This window comes from Pinus tabuliformis, chromosome 4_2 (genome assembly GCF_031772625.1).
Source record: "Pinus tabuliformis cultivar Carrire ecotype Pingquan chromosome 4_2, CPIR1, whole genome shotgun sequence".
Taxonomy (NCBI): domain Eukaryota; kingdom Viridiplantae; phylum Streptophyta; class Pinopsida; order Pinales; family Pinaceae; genus Pinus; species Pinus tabuliformis.
In genome coordinates this window covers 404,850,256-404,867,380 of record NC_142304.1, presented here as the reverse complement: position 1 = coordinate 404,867,380, position 17,125 = coordinate 404,850,256, and the positions used below count along the sequence as shown (strand labels likewise).

General features: G+C 36.1%; 1 long non-coding RNA gene across 1 annotated transcript; it reads right to left on the bottom strand.

Moving 5' to 3' along the window:
• Positions 1-11,466: 11,466 nt before the first annotated feature.
• Positions 11,467-14,821, bottom strand: LOC149169678 (uncharacterized). Its single transcript, XR_016259399.1, has 3 exons — positions 14,668-14,821; positions 14,402-14,555; positions 11,467-11,657 (listed from the first exon to the last, which is right to left on the bottom strand). It is a non-coding gene; the product is annotated as an uncharacterized LOC149169678 (long non-coding RNA).
• Between the last annotated feature and the right edge of the window lie 2,304 nt (positions 14,822-17,125).

The window sequence follows — 17,125 nt, the reverse complement described above, 5'->3', positions numbered from 1 at the left end:
ACATTCCCCTATTGAATGCAAACCTTAGGCCCAATCATGAGATATGATCTATTGGTACCTTTATATTATATTCCTTTTAAACCTTTGTATGTTTGACCCATGGCTGCTAGGGAGCTTATCAAAAGAAATTATATACTAGGAATGGAATTGTATATTCAACTAATTAAAGGGGGAGCAAAAGAGGATGTTGTACATCTAACTATTTTGACTCTTAGAATCACCTAAATGAGGCAATAAGGAAAATTTGTATTTGTGACACACTAATGTGGATATGAAAAACTAAATATTTGCATGAAATTCACACTTTTAAGACCTAAAGTGGTAGACTTATCTCAAAAATATGTGTTCACCACTTCTCTTGATCACTTGCATGCCTCTTATTCACTAGTGACTACTCAAAGTGTTAGGTTGTAGGATAAATTGATAATAAACAAGGTTCAAAGAAATGCACGAACACATGGTTTATTGGCTACAATTTTCCACAACAATGTAAACTATGAAACGGGAATTGATACTGTTACCCGTTTCGTAGAGGTAGCAAAAAAATGACCCGATTTTCAAAAGTGGTGATGCAGAATACACATGTTTTTTTTAGAACATGGTTTTTGGAACTTTAATTTTTTTCATGTGCATTAAGTTTTAGAATGGTAGTGATTTTCATGCTGATTTAAAAAAGTGAGCATTCTGCATCACACTCCTTTTTTAAAAGCCCTGTTTTTTGGCTTTAAATTTTTTAATGTATAAAATGTAAATAATTATTTAGTAAATTTGATAATTTTTGAAGTGGTCGTTTTCTCCACATTTTCTTGTTTTTTATTATAATTTTAAATTTTTATTTCGTGAGGTTTTTACTGTTTTGCATTTTTAAATTAGAAGGTCGATATTTAGACTTTTCGATATTCTACATATTTATACATCCTTAATTAATTTTTCAATCGACATGAAATAATTGTTTCTAAAAAACAATATTTTTTAACAATGGACATAAAAATAACAATTTTTAACATAAATATAACTAAAAAACTACACGTTTTGATAATTTTTTGTTAGAATTGACATGTCAAAATCACAATTTTTATACGATAATTTTAACTAAAAATGGTTAAATAATAGCTTTTTCTATGAATTTCATGTCAAAAAAATAATAAAAATCACTTTTTTTTTCAAAAAATAATGATTAACTTAAAAATCAATGCAAAAATCACATATTACGAATCGCCCTGCCTGCCGGGCGAGGGCGCGGGCGGCCCGGGTGGCGCCTGCACGAGTATTCTAGATGTTCTTGGAATGTATAATGAATATTGCAATATGCATTTTTGCTCATCATTCTGTATACTATTGAAAAGGTCCTAGAATAATTTTTCCAACAATAGCTCCCATTTGACCTAGGTAATTGGAGTAAAAATTTCTTCAAAGATAGGGTATCCAAATGGGCCTACTTGTATTTTGGTTGGGGTATCTTGACAAGATATTTCTTATCTCCTTATTCTATGGAATTATAGGGAGTGCCACATATGGTTGGAAAGGTCTCAAAATTTGTTATTTCACTACACAATCTTGTCTTTCATTTGCACAACCTTTGAAATCAATAAGAAGAATTTTCAATAGATTCAATAACATTGTGGGATTCCTCTAATGACAGAAAGAATGTCAAAGGATCCAAAAGCAAGCACCCATCTGGGTTACAGATGAGATTCTGATTCTGCCGCTTAATTATGGAATGATTATGCTTTTTGACCTTCTATTTCTAGTTAATTTTGTACAAGGCCACTTAGGTTAATGTTTGAGTTCTAGTATGGTTACTTTTGTCTCTTTCAATTCCTAGTTGTGGTTATGAGATGAAAAGGTTTGATCTTGAGAACAACATGCTAAAGATGATGATGGCATCTATCATTCATATTTAGAAAGCTTATTTATTATATTTCTCAGGTTCAGAGTTATAGGAAAACTTATATATTCTCTCTTATGTTTAGAGTTTTAAGAAATCATATATCTTTTTTAAATTTAAAGATATAAGAGAAGAACACTTCATTAAAAAAAAATATGCTCTAATAAAATGAAAAAATTATTTAAAAAATATATTTCAAATAAGGAGGAGGAAAAAAATATCATTTAAATTATATTTAGTCATTTAAATACCTGTTATAATAATAACAATAAGTAAAACAATACCGATACTATATTTGGTTTATAATATTATATTTATTTGGTTTATAATATTATATTTTTCTATGTAAAGTATACGTACTTTCTATTCCTAATAGAAGATCTGGACCGACTTGCTCTATTTTGTTTGGAGAACGGCTCAATCTTCATATGTGTACTATATATGTAGGCGTTAGAGTACTAAGCAAGAAATGGGGCTACAAATATGAAGGTCGCCAGGCTCTAATTTTGCTCAAGTACAAAGTTCTAGATAGCATAGTTTTAAGGCATACCAAGTCTGAACGTGCACGATGACAGCCCCACCCGGGCCGCCCTCACCCCCGCCCGGCAGGCTGCAGGGCGATTCCGGGAATCGCCCTGTAGCCTGCCGGGCGGGGGCGAGGGCGGCCCGGGTGGGGCTGCACGATGGCAGAAAAGAAAATAATGAGTTAAAAAATGGACCTGAGATTTGTTCTGCGAGTGGTGAAACATGGGATCATTCATCACCCATTGCTAAACGTACAATGCACTTCAAATATTATAAATTCCGTAAAACCGTGTTTATAAGTCAAATTGTGTATCACGATTCACGTGACATGAGGAAATATCGTTGAGAAAGGTGACTGAAGCTGTTGGGAATTACAAGGACCATAGTTTATAGACATTAGAAACAGTTTATCCAAATGTCTGGAGAAGGATAGCACGGCACATCCATACTCCAATTGCTGTTGTGTCTTTGAATACAACCTGAGAGAGTTTAATCTTAAATTCTCAACAATAATTTGATATGTTGCGGTTTTAATTCCATCTCGTCATTTGTCACCGCAACAATGGCAGCCCCCGTCTCCAGTCAAATCATCAACCAGTGTTATTAATAGAAGGAGCCGTGTATCGAACTTCTATCCAATTGCTTGAAGTCTGTTAATTGATATCGATTGGAAAATTTGATTAGTTTTTAGGAAGATCTCGGTCTATTGATAATTGGATAAAGCCAAAATTCCCAAAATACATTCTTCGCCATACACGAAATCTAAGTTAAAATATGAACGAAACTTCAGTTCCAATGTATTAGTGGCCATACGCGAAATGTCTGCGATGACCAAACAAATCTTATAACTACAAGATTAGTTCATAAGGCTAGGCATGTGCGGGCCTATATATGGAGAGTACACGCAGACAGATATTCCACTTGTCTGTGTTCACCAATGATTTCAGATACCTTCTTTAGTCGCGGGTTCTGCTTACCTAACTAGAAGCAGTCTCTCACGCTAAAAAAATACGTTTGCCATCGTTTAAAGTTCAACCAATGATTTGGTACCTTGCTGCATACCCGAATTTCGATCAAGAAACCATATAATTGGTCTTCAATTCGAATCGATATTTTGCCTTCAATAAAGTTGGTTGCAAATGGAACAGTTCCAACTAGTAATTTAGGAGAAAATTATTAATCCGAGTATATGTGCATTTCCTTCACGAAACTAAACACCTCGCCAATGACCCAAATCTGATCTATATATCCATCCGGAAGTGCTGAATGCGATCCAAGAAAATCAATTAAAAGAAATGGCAGAATCATCGAGTGTTTCAGCTGAAATAAAAGCCGAGGATGGTGGAGAAGTTAAAAGTACGTTATTAAGAAGAACCGCACTAAAAGCTGCCCAGAAAGGACTTGAAAGTCTAGCTAAGCTTGTGCAATTGCTTCCCACGGCGACAGTGCTTGTTTTCAATATTTTTTCGCCCGCTTTCACCAACGAAGGGCACTGCCACAAGGTAAATAAAATTATAACTGTGGGTCTTTTGGGATTTTGTGCTCTCTCCAGTTATTTTGATTCGTTCACGGACACCATCCGCGACGAGGACGGCAAATTACACGATGGCAGCCCCACCCGGGCCGCCCTCGCCCCCGCCAGGCAGGGTGCAGGGCGATTCCGGGAATCACCCTGCAGCCTGCCGGGCGGGGGCGAGGGCGGCCGGGTGGGGCTGTCCGCACGATGGCAGCCCCACCCGGGCTGCCCTCACCCCCGCCCGGCAGGCTGCAGGGCGATTCCCGGAATCGTCGTGCAGCCTGCCGGGCGGGGGCGAGGGCGGCCCGGGTGGGGCTGCACGATGGCAACTACCTGAGTAACAGTGGAAGCCATTATAATAATGCAGCTTCTATGTGCAGGCAGAAAAACATTAGGTATGCAGGCAAGATACTGAGGAGAAACTGATGGTGATTATGGCTGGATCAAAAGCCCACTTCCCTTGCTAAGCCTTCAACTTCTAGTGCCAAAGACATGAATAATATTATTTGACAATTTCTTGCAATATTGCATTGGCAAAAGGATGTGCCCATGATTGCCTGCAAGCACTCCAGTTAGCACAGTATTATGTGATGTCAGGCACATCAGATATATTTTTTTCTGTATCCTGATGATATATCAAGGTCTCTATTTGTGGTATACTTTTAACAAGATTCTTGAACACTTGCTTAAGCATAATATGGAATCAAATCAAAATCCATCTGGTCGAAGGCAACGAGCTTAGTGAGAAAGCAAAGAAATTCCAGGGTGCCTTGATTGATGTTGTCAATATTTAATAAGCAAGGATAAGTTTTGTTTTGTTCCTTTGGAAATATGCCCAGAATCCAACCATGATAGCATTTATGGGTTCATTTTTATGAGCATCTACAATGTCTCATGAGAGTTCATACTGGATAGGTTTGTCTGCATACATCCATGCTCTTGAACTTCTAATTCTATTACAATTTTGGCTCTGAAAGGTGTGCTTCTACATATGCTATTATGGCAGTATGAGACTAAAAATAAACTAAGTTTTACATATTTAGCTTTAGATTGGCCTTGGAAGCTGCATGTACCAATAAAGTAACTCAGACTCATACTTATATATGACTTCCAAGATGAATCTGTCTTGGAAAGAGGATACTATATATTTCAATGATTGTGTTATTATATTTCCTGTTACAATCTATATATAATAGTATAAGTGTTTGATATGCTTATCATATAACAAACACTTTCATGTGGTTGTGCTAGTATACATCACTTTCTTCTTGTCATCTTTGGACTGTGATTATTGGGTTAATTTCCTTTACATTTGGCCCTAGGTTATTCTGTTCAGAGATACATGCCCATAAATTCAAAAAAGATTGAATTATATTAGTGCAGATGTTTAAGATATTTTCAAAATAAAGAATTTACTTGAAGAAGACTTACTGCTTAAGTGTACATATTAATTATCAGACTAATTACTTGGTGATTTTAATCCTAGGTCCATGAGGCACTAGGTTTCCATATAGATAAACAAGTTTTGATCTAAGCATTAATAGAGGAAGTCATCTTTCATGTTGTATTTTGTAAGCAATCGAAAGATGAATCACATTCTTTTACAAGTCGTTCCTCTTAATTGAAAGTATTTGCATTTCTTTTCATCTTTTTTATTTCAATTTCAATTGATTATAATCGATCATATCTCCCTTTAGTAATTTGTATCCTAAGGGTGATCTAGACATTATTTCAACCCAAGTTCCTATGAATAATGTCCAAGAATTTAGATTGTAAAAAAAATCTTATTCTTATATGAGTTGAAATAACTTACATGTTGTAGTAGTTTCTAATGTGTTTTTACATTTCATTATTTATTTATTGAGTTGCTTCTTAAATGGATAATTGAAACACCATTTAATATTTGGAAATTGTTGCAGCTACCTTTCGAGTTTATTTCTTTGTTTGAAAAAGTTGAAAGATTACATGTTTGTAGATTTCATATTTTGTTTTTTAGGTCAAGAGTTCAACTTGCATGTGATTACATTACCTTTAACGTCATCCATTTCGTAGAAACAAGAGAAATACCTAATGTTCATACCAAAATTCACATTATAAAATGGGTTTTTTTTAAGGGACTTCTTATGATTATTAATATTGAAGTTCACTTTCCAAGGATCGTGATAACTTAACTTGGGTCTATAAACGTATTGTTTAAAGACAAGGAATCCAATATAAGTTGTTTTTGAACGTTAAGGGAATATAAAATGTGAATTTTTATTCAACTTTGCTTCGTCACATGCCCCTTCAAGATCATGCATTTAGTAGAAGCAAGAAAAACTCCTTATGTACTATTGTTGATCTTCACACCTTATAACATATTAAATAATTTTTATAAAAAAAAATGCATAATCACTTTTCGTTTTGAAGGTGTTTTTGGCACAATTTTTGCACATAAAAATTCGGTGTTACTAACATTTTTTAAAAATGTTGAAAATTGACCCTAAAAAAAAAGGCCATCATTCCAGTATCAACACTTTTCATTTTCAGGGTGCTTTTTGCACAATTTTTGCACAAAAAATTTGTTTTCACTGCCATTTTTAAAACATGTTCAAAATTGACCCTAAAAAAAAAAGCCATCGTTCCAGTATACACACTTTTCATTTTTAGCACTGTTTTTCATGTTTTTTTGGGGTTTTTTGGCCAGAGTTCCCGTTTTGAGTTTATAGTTCCCGTTTCATAGTTTACATTGTTCCACTTAATATTAAAGTGGAGCGATGTAGAAGGAAGTTCCAAGCCACCATTTCTTTGAATGAGGAACTCTACCAAGCTACAAGAAAATGGCTAGTTGTTAAGAAAGTTTAAAAAATACAAAAAGTTTTGTTGGATAGAAAATTTTGGTTTCCATAAGAGGTTGGTGATCAAGTGGATGTGAAGTAAAAATAATCCATTAGATTGGAATATTTATAAGATAAGATATAGTTATACCAATGTTATCAAGGCATAATTGAACTAGTTGAGGCCCATTGCATAGACATGTTTTAAAGAATTATGGAAACTAGATTAGTATGTAGATAAATAATGTGGATGGTTGAAACAGAAGAAGTATACACATATGAATCGATATCATTCCTTTAACTATAATTGAGTGATGAAAGCTTCTTCTAGCTCATGGAAAACCCAACTATAGTAACTAGACTTTGTTTGAATTTAGGTTATTACTAAAGTGTTGGAACTTACTCCTTATTTCAGGTCATGACTAAATCTAATGTGAAGTGGAGTTGATTAGGGGTGATTCAATATATATGCTTGGGGCCTATTTTTCTATGACTGTGTCTCGGTATAAAATTAGGAAAAGGTGGCACAAACACACTAATCATAAGGAGCAGCGAAGATTATGAGACCCATTTTGGAGGATCGTTGGAGATAACCAAATATGATTGGTAGTTTTGATATTAGTTTTGAGGAAATGGCTGGAAAGTTTGCATCATGGCACAAGTAGTGGCCTATCTAGCTAATCTATTGAATAAATTTCCTCATGTATGATAAAAGGATATAAATGAAAATGTATCACCTTGTTTTGGAGTTAGTTATTTGGAGAAAGAAAGATAAGCATACTATATAAAGATTGATTATTATTGAAGTTTTGGGTACAAGTATTGTTATTTTCTAGGGTTTCATCTAGAGACTTAGAGTTTGTTATGTTGTAATCATGATATTGTTGGTGATAGAAACTAGCAATTGTCCCAAAAGGTACAAAGAGAGGCCGATAGGATTATTAAATTGGAATTATTGAATTTTTCGTTTGTGGAAAACTCAACGGTTACAATGAATTCTTACAGTAATGCCACTGCATAGCAATTTGCAGTACCGCTGTTTTTCATGCTACATAGGCAGTGCTAAGGCAACGTTACAAGTGGTAAAGTGGGATACACGAATCTGAACATTTGAGAATATCAAAGATGAGATCCACATGAACTTGCAGAAGGACCTCCCCTGGTCTGCCAGGTGTTATAAGAGTTGCAACTTTGACACTTGTGTGCAACAATGTGAAAATTTACTTTAGAAGTTACTCCACAGTCATTGCATAAGATCCAAACCTGCTCAAATGACCGACGAGAAAGTGGTGAGGTATTTTCTCTCACGCTACCATCAGACAACTTACCATTTTGTTCTTATAAGCTTGAGGCATTGGAGTCAAAGCAACCTACATGACAAAAAAAAAATATCAGAATCCACTCAAGAAACTTAAAAAATCAATTGCCATTGGACAAAAGAAAATTTCAAATATGAGAAATCAAAATTAGCAAAAACGCATCTAATAAGCTACTCTTTATACAACCCATTGCAAGTTGACTTCAAGATGTTCATCTTGTCGAAAATATCTACCTCGCAGTCAAGTTTCTCCCACAATTTAGACATATCACAGACAGATTTGGAGCACACTGGACAAGAAAATATGCAAAGGAAAAACAAACATGTTAGAATGGCAAGACATTTGAAATAAAATTAAAGCTGCTACAAGCTGTGACCACAGATCGCTGAAGAAGGTACCATCAATGGGCATATTAGTGCAAGTATATCTAGTATTGTGTAATAGTATATGTAGACTGGAAACAAGAGGTTGTGAGCCAGGGCACAAAACAGGCCACATATGAAACTTACTGAAGTGTACCTACAAGATAACGCTTTAGGACGGTATTGCATGTAAAGCCATAGGTGGATAAGAAGGGGATTATTGATCATGTGAATAAAATCTCAATACAGGGATATGACTATTCGAGAATTCTGATATACATGAGCAAAGCTAACTGATCATTAAGCAAAGTCAACTGATTTTTGATAGACATGAACAAAGTCAACTGTTTGACTTTTATCATATCAAGCATATCAGGTATTCTACTATAACAAGATAGCTTGCCATCACATATATAACAACTACAAGGCAGGACACTGAAACCACTGATGTTGTTTTTATAAGAGCAAGAGAAAAATAACATAAATGCACCCGGTATAGCTAGGTAATCCGAAGCTAGCTTAGAAGTGGGTACTATTGGTCGGCTTTTTTCTTCCTCTGCTTCCCCTCTCTCCATTAGAAACAGTGAGCGTCCATACCGATGAAAATGAATCCATTACTATCTTTCTATGCTTTTGCGTTAGAATATAAAGGTCAGGTGCACTGGTTTCGTCATATCTCTCTACAGTTGGAAAGAGCCAGAGTGCTGAAGGCGGTCAATGGACTATGTGTGCATTGCGAGGCTGAATTCACAGGAATCTCACTCACTCTGTGTATGTTGTTTGGATTGGATTGCTAGTGGGTCAAATTTGACTGTGGGAAACGGGTCGCTGGCTGTGTGTAGGTTTTCTTCCAGTTATTAGCTCTAGAAGAACTACTCCAAAGGATACACGTCCATCTTCTTATTAACCTGGCCATACATGAAATATTCTGGAGCCAGATACCTGAGATATGATAGTAGCTAGTTTTATGAAGCCTTGATTATAAATGACATTTATTTTCCTAAGGAAAGAGTTGGTGTAAAGAAAGAAATGGATATTTACCCAAATGTACCTACAATATCACTACCTATTGTTGTTTCTCACCCCCTCGAGAATAGATTCACTAATGGATTCCCACAGTTTGAAATAGAATCCAAGGCATCAGAAGGTAAACCTAGGATACCCACTTATTCAAGACATGTTCTCTAGAGACTATCACTTTGCATTTAAGTAATTCCATTCATCCTCTTATGCAGATCTCAACAATTTTCCTTCAACCGATCAGTTTGGGTAGCTGCTTGAGGTACCGGAGAATAACGAAGATAAGCCTAAGCAGGATAATGACGATCAAGAAATTTAGATACCATCATCCACAGTTTGCAGTTCTGTAAAATAAAGAACATGACAAAGATTTTACTTAGAAAACAAGCTGTAAATAATGGGTTCCTGGAAGTAGTTGAATAGAAGCTACTTTGTTTTGTTTGGGTGATTATTATAAAAAGGTAATGATCAGTGAGTTTATTTCCTTGCAACAGCTATGGACATAACCTTCCAGAGAGTCCATTTTCAAATCTTAATGGATCCAATCGTATTAAAGCGGTATTAAATACTTCAGAGAAAATAGTGGGGAACATGCCCACTATTTCCAAAGCTTTAACACAAGCATCATCAACATCTGTTATCGATAAGGAACTTACTTGTTCTATATGCCTGGGTACTTAGAATATTCGTTTTTTTGACATTGTTATTTCAATGATTTATCTGTATTCTAACAACAGACAACAAAATCCGAAACTTCTACCTATAAGTCTATGTGCAGATGTCGTTGTGGAGCCGAAGCAATTAGCGTGTAGCCACTTCTTTTGTTTGAAATGTGTGCCAAAGGTGAGATAAACAAAGCACTCATTTGCATTATTAAATCAATATATTTTAACATATATAATTGATTCAGGCTGCCATTTCTATGAATTCTGCTGGTGCAGGTAATTAAATTGTCTGAGGAGTGCCCTATCTGTGTGCAACACAAGGGAAACCAGGTCTTTAAACTTTCTGGAAGGAGAGATTTATAATTTGATTATTACCCTTGGGAAAGAGAGCCAGTCCCACACCAAATGAGTGGTAGTTATACAAAATATACATCATGATACTCAGCTTGGTCCATTTCTCAGATGGCACCGAGTCTAAAATATAAAACAATTTGAAAATGGTGCAAATGCAATCCTTTGTATCTATATGAAGATACAGATAATGTACACAGTGCTCTTCTAATCTATGCTGATTTAGATTCAATGATATTTGCCGGAGGGAATTCCATCTCCAACAAGGTTCATATTATGGATGGAATACCTATCATATAAGTACTGCCTTGACCAGATATGATGTCCATTTCCAACGTCAGAGAGATGTGAATTTTTGCAATATGCACTTATCATGGCACCAAAATTTATAGGCCTTAACATATTTTTGTTTTCGCCTACAGTAGAGACAAAAAAAACAGCAAGAATATCCATTCCAATTGACCATTACTTCCTGAGGTTCCTTCAGTGACAAGACTGGAATCTTCAAGCTTCACAGTAATGGATTTTAATACCCTGATTTGACTCTAACTGAGCAGTTCTAAAAAGTTGCATAAAGTTTACAAAGCAGAAGCTATACTGTAGCTTTCTTCGATGAAAGGGAAAATTACCAACAACTTGAGTATATTTACAGACAAATATCTCAAACTTGGTAGTGAGAATATTACAGGTTTAGCCAGGGTAACTCCAAGAAAGACCTAGCCAAAGATGTCGTTGTTCTCATGGACATTTAGTATGAAATTTAAGCACCTACTACGTTGGTATAATGATATAATCTGTCATACAGTTTCTATTACTGTAACTTCTCTTGCACACCTGCCACTTAATCCATATCATTATTACATAATCGCAAATTCAACCTTAATTTAATTCTTTTTTAACATGTTAGATTGATAACATCACAAGGTGAACCCTCAATGGCCAGTTTACTGTGATCATCAACTTTTAGCATAGAATGAAAATTTGATGATATACAGTTGGCCTTATAACAGAAAACTTCTATGATAGACAGATAAAAAGTTTATACAGATATTTGAAAATTAGAAATTTGTAGAAAATTTTATAACAGCAAAAGCTGCAAATATTGAAAACAGTAACATTTTAACAAGATGGGAAAATGAAAAGAACCTTATTTTTGTTCCATTGGACCAACAGAAATAAATATCAGGTAGACAGCCTGTAAAAATATTACACTGTAAAAAGGAGCATATAATAGGAAAATATCAAGAAGAACAATTACTTGCAAGAAAAATAAAGAAAACATAGGCTATTTCACATGAACGGAAAATTCTAAAATAAATACAGATAGCTAGCAATGCAATTTTATTCATATCATTATAGTTGTTAGGTTGTGATGAGCATCATATTTCCTACTTGAAATCATGCTTCACTGTCACTAGAATCCAAGGCCTTCCTTTGTGACTTTCTGGGCTATCCTGGTTGCAAATACAAAATTTATTTATTTGATCACATGATTCAGACTCCGCAACAGCTCAGGAAACCCAAAATGGAGAGTCAAATTGGGGACACAGAAAAATTCAGCAATAACTGGATTATTAAAAATTTAGGGATCATAAACACAACAATCAGGGATGATATACTTGGAAAAATCAGAAACAGAGGAAACTGAGCAAAACTTAGTAATATATTGCCAAGTTTGGCCAAAAAGGAGCGAGTATTGACCAATATGTGGGTCCTACCACACAGAGGACGTATCAATTTTTTACTTTCTTTCACAGCTTGCTTGAAATAGATACCGGTGGTCTTAATATACTCTTCTGGAGAGAACACAAAATGAGGTAAATAATTATTGCATTTAAATAAAAATTTAATAGACATCAAACATTATGAAACTGCAAATTCTGGCTTCAAGGCATTCTGCAAGAGTTTCGGATGACTATCTTTGAAAAAAAAGGAAATGACCCTGCATACTGTTGTCTAAGGAATAAACTCTATAAAATTGTTCCATGCAAAAAAATAAGGCTAAAATACAAATCTTCCATACAGAGAACATGCACAAGAAAAAACTCCTATATGCAGATTTATATTTCAAATACTGAATATTACACAATACTGTTCCATGCAGAAGAATATGTATATATTTAAACTGCAAGCATTATATATCCACACTCCAATAAGAAAGATGGGGTAACCATACAATAAAACCGATCTTGTCTATGAAAAATAGGATCACCATTACCCATAAGATCTACAACACTCTGTAGATGTCATGAGAAGTTTCCGGAACAGGGAACTGTGTTGACAACACAGTTATAAAATAAACTTCATGGGCTAGTCACAGAGTCAACAAAAGATGACTCCTGAGATAAAAACAAAAATAATTCTCGTCATCACATGATGCAAAGGATTTTTTCCTGACATGGCATAATCTAGAGGGTCCTGCTGAATGAATAGGACATCGGGCAAAATTTGATGTTAACAATTCATAAATTCCACCAAAACGAAATAAACCTTCAACTGTGCCGGTTGGGCCATTTTAGGCGGTGTTTCTTTTCACCTCCACTGTGAAAAGAATTGTAAACGAATAAAAGATAAACACAAGATATCAAATCCACAATGACAAAATTGGTAAACTAATAAAAAATAAACATAAGATATCAGACCTAGGAATCCAAGGCAACAGGAAAAAGAAAAAAGGAAGAAAAAAAAAATGCAGAGGAAGCCATGCTTAAAATGGAGAGGAATCCAGGGCAACAGGAAAAAGGAAAAAAAAAAATACAGAACCAGAAACACCTCAGTCGCATGTGAGGTGCACAGATGTCAAGCTTACGGTGTACCGTGAATGTGAAATAAGTATTGGAGACCTCGGCATCGTAAAATGTTCGCTGTACAGATGTGACGGTATCTCGGTAATTAGAGCTGGGCATGGAAGGATAATGTGGACTTGGAAAAAATACAGAACCAGAAACACCTCGGTCGCATGTGAGGTGCACAGATGTCAAGCTTACGGTGTACCGTGAATGTGAAATAAGTATTGGAGACCTCGGCATCGTAAAATGTTCGCTGTACAGATGTGACGGTATCTCGGTAATTAGAGCTGGGCATGGAAGGATATTGTGGACTTGGCTAGCCATGGTGAGAAATGTGTACCTTTCTGGCTCAGGCGTAACAAACTCTTGTGTTTCTGATCAACGCAGTAGGTTTTGGATTTTTTCCAAGTTACAGATCGCTTCAGATACTCTCAAAATCCAGTATAGTTGTGTGTGAACGGGGAATGTTCTCAATGTGGAATGGGAAATTTATGGCCTACAAATCGGTATATAATGAAATATTCTGGAGTAGGTAACATAAATTTTTGGCCACAGATATATTTTGCAGGTTGAACAGGACAAAATATATGCAATAGAGCTTCATTTCAGAACATATTTCATGGAAAAACAAACTAAAATGTCCACTACCTGGAGTTTCTGTTGGGGATTTCACTGGGGAAAAAGTAAACATGCATATATGGGATTTACATAGCCTTGCTTGTTATGAATTTTATGGTCAGTAGACATATCGACTGCCTCATAGCAAAAACAGTATAAGCAAGTTCTGTAGGGCTTCGATGATCATATGTAAATTGTTGTTACTATCTCTTCTGTATTAATAAAAACAGACATTATATCTAATAAATCCAGGCGATGTTAGTGGGTCCATTGGGTCATCGTGCAGCAGTGAGTTGCACAAGGATGACCTAGATTCAAAACCATTCTATCCTAACACAATTTTGACATGAATTGTCCATAGAAAACTCTGACGGAATAATCATCCTTTCACGCCCTCTCTAATCAATAATAATACACTAACGAAGAAGAAAGTTCATGGAAATTTGTGCACTTACATTTTGGAGCCAAATAACTCCGACCTCGAAGACGTAGTGTCCATCTTTATCATCTTCACGCCATGGAGGAGAAATACCGCGCTGAACCGCAGGTCCCTTCTGACCACCGAACGCAGAAGGTGGAGGATGAGGAGGAGCATGCTCTAACCCTAGCCCTGCCGAAGAGGAAAGGATTCGAACCTGGTGCTGGGCATCATGGGCGCCACCATTATAGAGTAGCGTTTGCTGAGTCTACACACAGCCAGCGACCCGTTTCCCACAGTCAAATTTGACCCGCTAGCAATCCAATCCAAACAACATACAGAAAGCGAGTGAGAGCAGTTCAGTTGAGTTGGGAAGCTACCATATGCATCTTTCTCCGAAAACACAATGCGCCGAATAAGCTTCCGAAGAAAACGGCACGAATTTAGCAGCAGAACCGTCTTCATCAATATCCATGAATACACGACGCAGCTCGCTTGCAGAACTCTACGGTTATCCCCGCTCTTTTCCCGATGCCACGTGTCGGCGTGAGATTGCAGAACTCTGCAGTTATGCCCACTCTGTTCCCGATGCCACGTGTCAGCATGAGAAAGAAAGGGACGACGAAAGGTCCCTTTCAAAGGAAGGCCTATCGGCCTAATTAATATAATCATTCCCTTCCCATCCATCCTTCCTTATTTTTTCCCCTATACTTAATATAATCACCCCCTCCCCACTCAGCCTTATTGGAAGTTAGAGGCATGGAGATTATTATGTTGTAATCATGATGTTTTTAGTGAGAGTACGTAATATAATTATTCCCCTCTTTCATTATTTTCTATTGTACTCTATTTATCTAGATGATTTTACTGAGGTTTTTTTTTAATTCCACATTGGTTATTATTAATAGGTTATTATTGTGTGTTACCGATTTTAGGAGGTGAGAGATAAATATTTTCAATCATTATCGTTTCATTGTGTTTGTAGGTCGATAAAATGTGCATTAATTGTAAAAGGTATTTTTATTCTAGTTAATTTTCTTAGGACTAGATCTTACAGGTTTTGTCCTCCACTTCGTAGAGTGATAGGGTGCATACAATCATTTTCCTTTGTTGTTCTTATAAATGGGTCTGCCTCTCCATTTTTCCATGCACAATGTGGGATAAGAAAAGGATTCCCCCAATTTTTTTTACTCTTTCTTATGATAGTGAAGGCTCTTAGTCGCCTTGTGGTTGAGGATAATCATAGAGACAAATTTTAGGGATTTGTTATTGCTAATTCTTTAGCAATTACACATTTACTTCTTTTTTTATGATATATTAATATTTTGTAATGGCACATGTAGTAATCTTGATAAGCTACCAAAAATCATTAACCTCTTTTGAGTATCTATGGCTATGTTTTTTAATGACTGAAATTCTTCTATTTTACTTCAAAATTTGGTAAATCATGAAGTGAGGAATATTAGGAGTACGTTCCCATTTCCCTTGATTGAAATGGATTCAAGTCTAAAGTATTTGGGTTTCCATCTAAAACAAAACTTCTACATGAACGAATATTGGTTTTGGTTATAAGAAAAGTTTGATAATAGACTAAAATGTTGGAGCCTTAGGTGGTTGTCAAGGGTTGTTAGGATATTCCGACACATAGGATATAGTTAAGTTCAACTTGGTCTAGTATAGAGTTAGGTTAGAGTTAGGTAAAGTGTGTTTCTTTACCGTTGTACATTTTGTAACTTACAATCTGACGGTAACGATATGTAGTGATCCGACGGTTCACTCTCACCTCCGTATTACCGACACTTGATCCGTGGCTTGACACCCGATTGGTCCATGAGTTCTATTTAAAGCGCATGGAGGGTCATTGTTCGGGTAATCCGTGCATGAGAGAAGCTTATGTAAATTTTCATTCTTTGATTAATAAATTGCCTGTAGTACCCACGTTGGGACAGGCCGTGGACTGTTTCCCTCCTTGCACTTTGAGGGTTTTAACCACGTCAAAAATACTGGTGTATTGATTTGAGATCTGGTTGTGAGCGGTGTCCTTTTGGTGTTCTTTCTGAGGAACTTACCCTGTAAATTCCTACATGGTATCAGAGCTATTTGAGGGCTGCGTCCGTTGGTGATCCAAATCTGAAGCCGGTAAAACTGCATGTGGCTGTCGTTTCCTAGATCTGCTATTTCTGACTGCTTTCGGGCTGAGAGGACTGCTCTGTTGCGTTCGGAGCATCTGTTCCAGTGAGGAACCCCTTTCGTTTCACACGAAAAGGTTTCCGGTAGCCCTAGCTGCGTCATTTTTCAGATCGGGAGGTATACAGTGTTTTTTTTTCTTGTAGTTTACTGTTATTTTCTCTCTGCTTATTTCGGTTTCGGTTTATTTAGCCTTTTTTTTTACCGGATCTATACCTTTCATTTCTGCGTATGCTCTTTGCCCTGCGACTCTGTGCGATCTGGGAAAATCAGAAACAGAAAGGAAGGATTTTTCTCATGCGTATGCTCTTTTCCCTGCACCTTAGTGTGATCTCGGAAAATCAGAAACATTGAGAAAAATATTTAGTTTTTCGGCTAAAGCTAACTTTGAGATTTTTTTTAAAATTTCTAGTTTTTTGGCTAAAGCTAACTTCGAGCCGCAAGGTTCATTTTTCTTTGCATATTCGTGTTGGGTTTTGTGTTTTGTGTTTTGTAGGGAAAAAGAACTTTCTCAAGGCAAGCACGCAAACCAAGGCCCCCCCCCCCTCTCTCTCTCTCTCTCTCTCTCTCTCTCTCTCAAATTTTTTGTATAGATCAATTGGTTCATAGCTATTTTAAGAGAGTAGAGGTCTTGGGATCAAGTCTCCATTT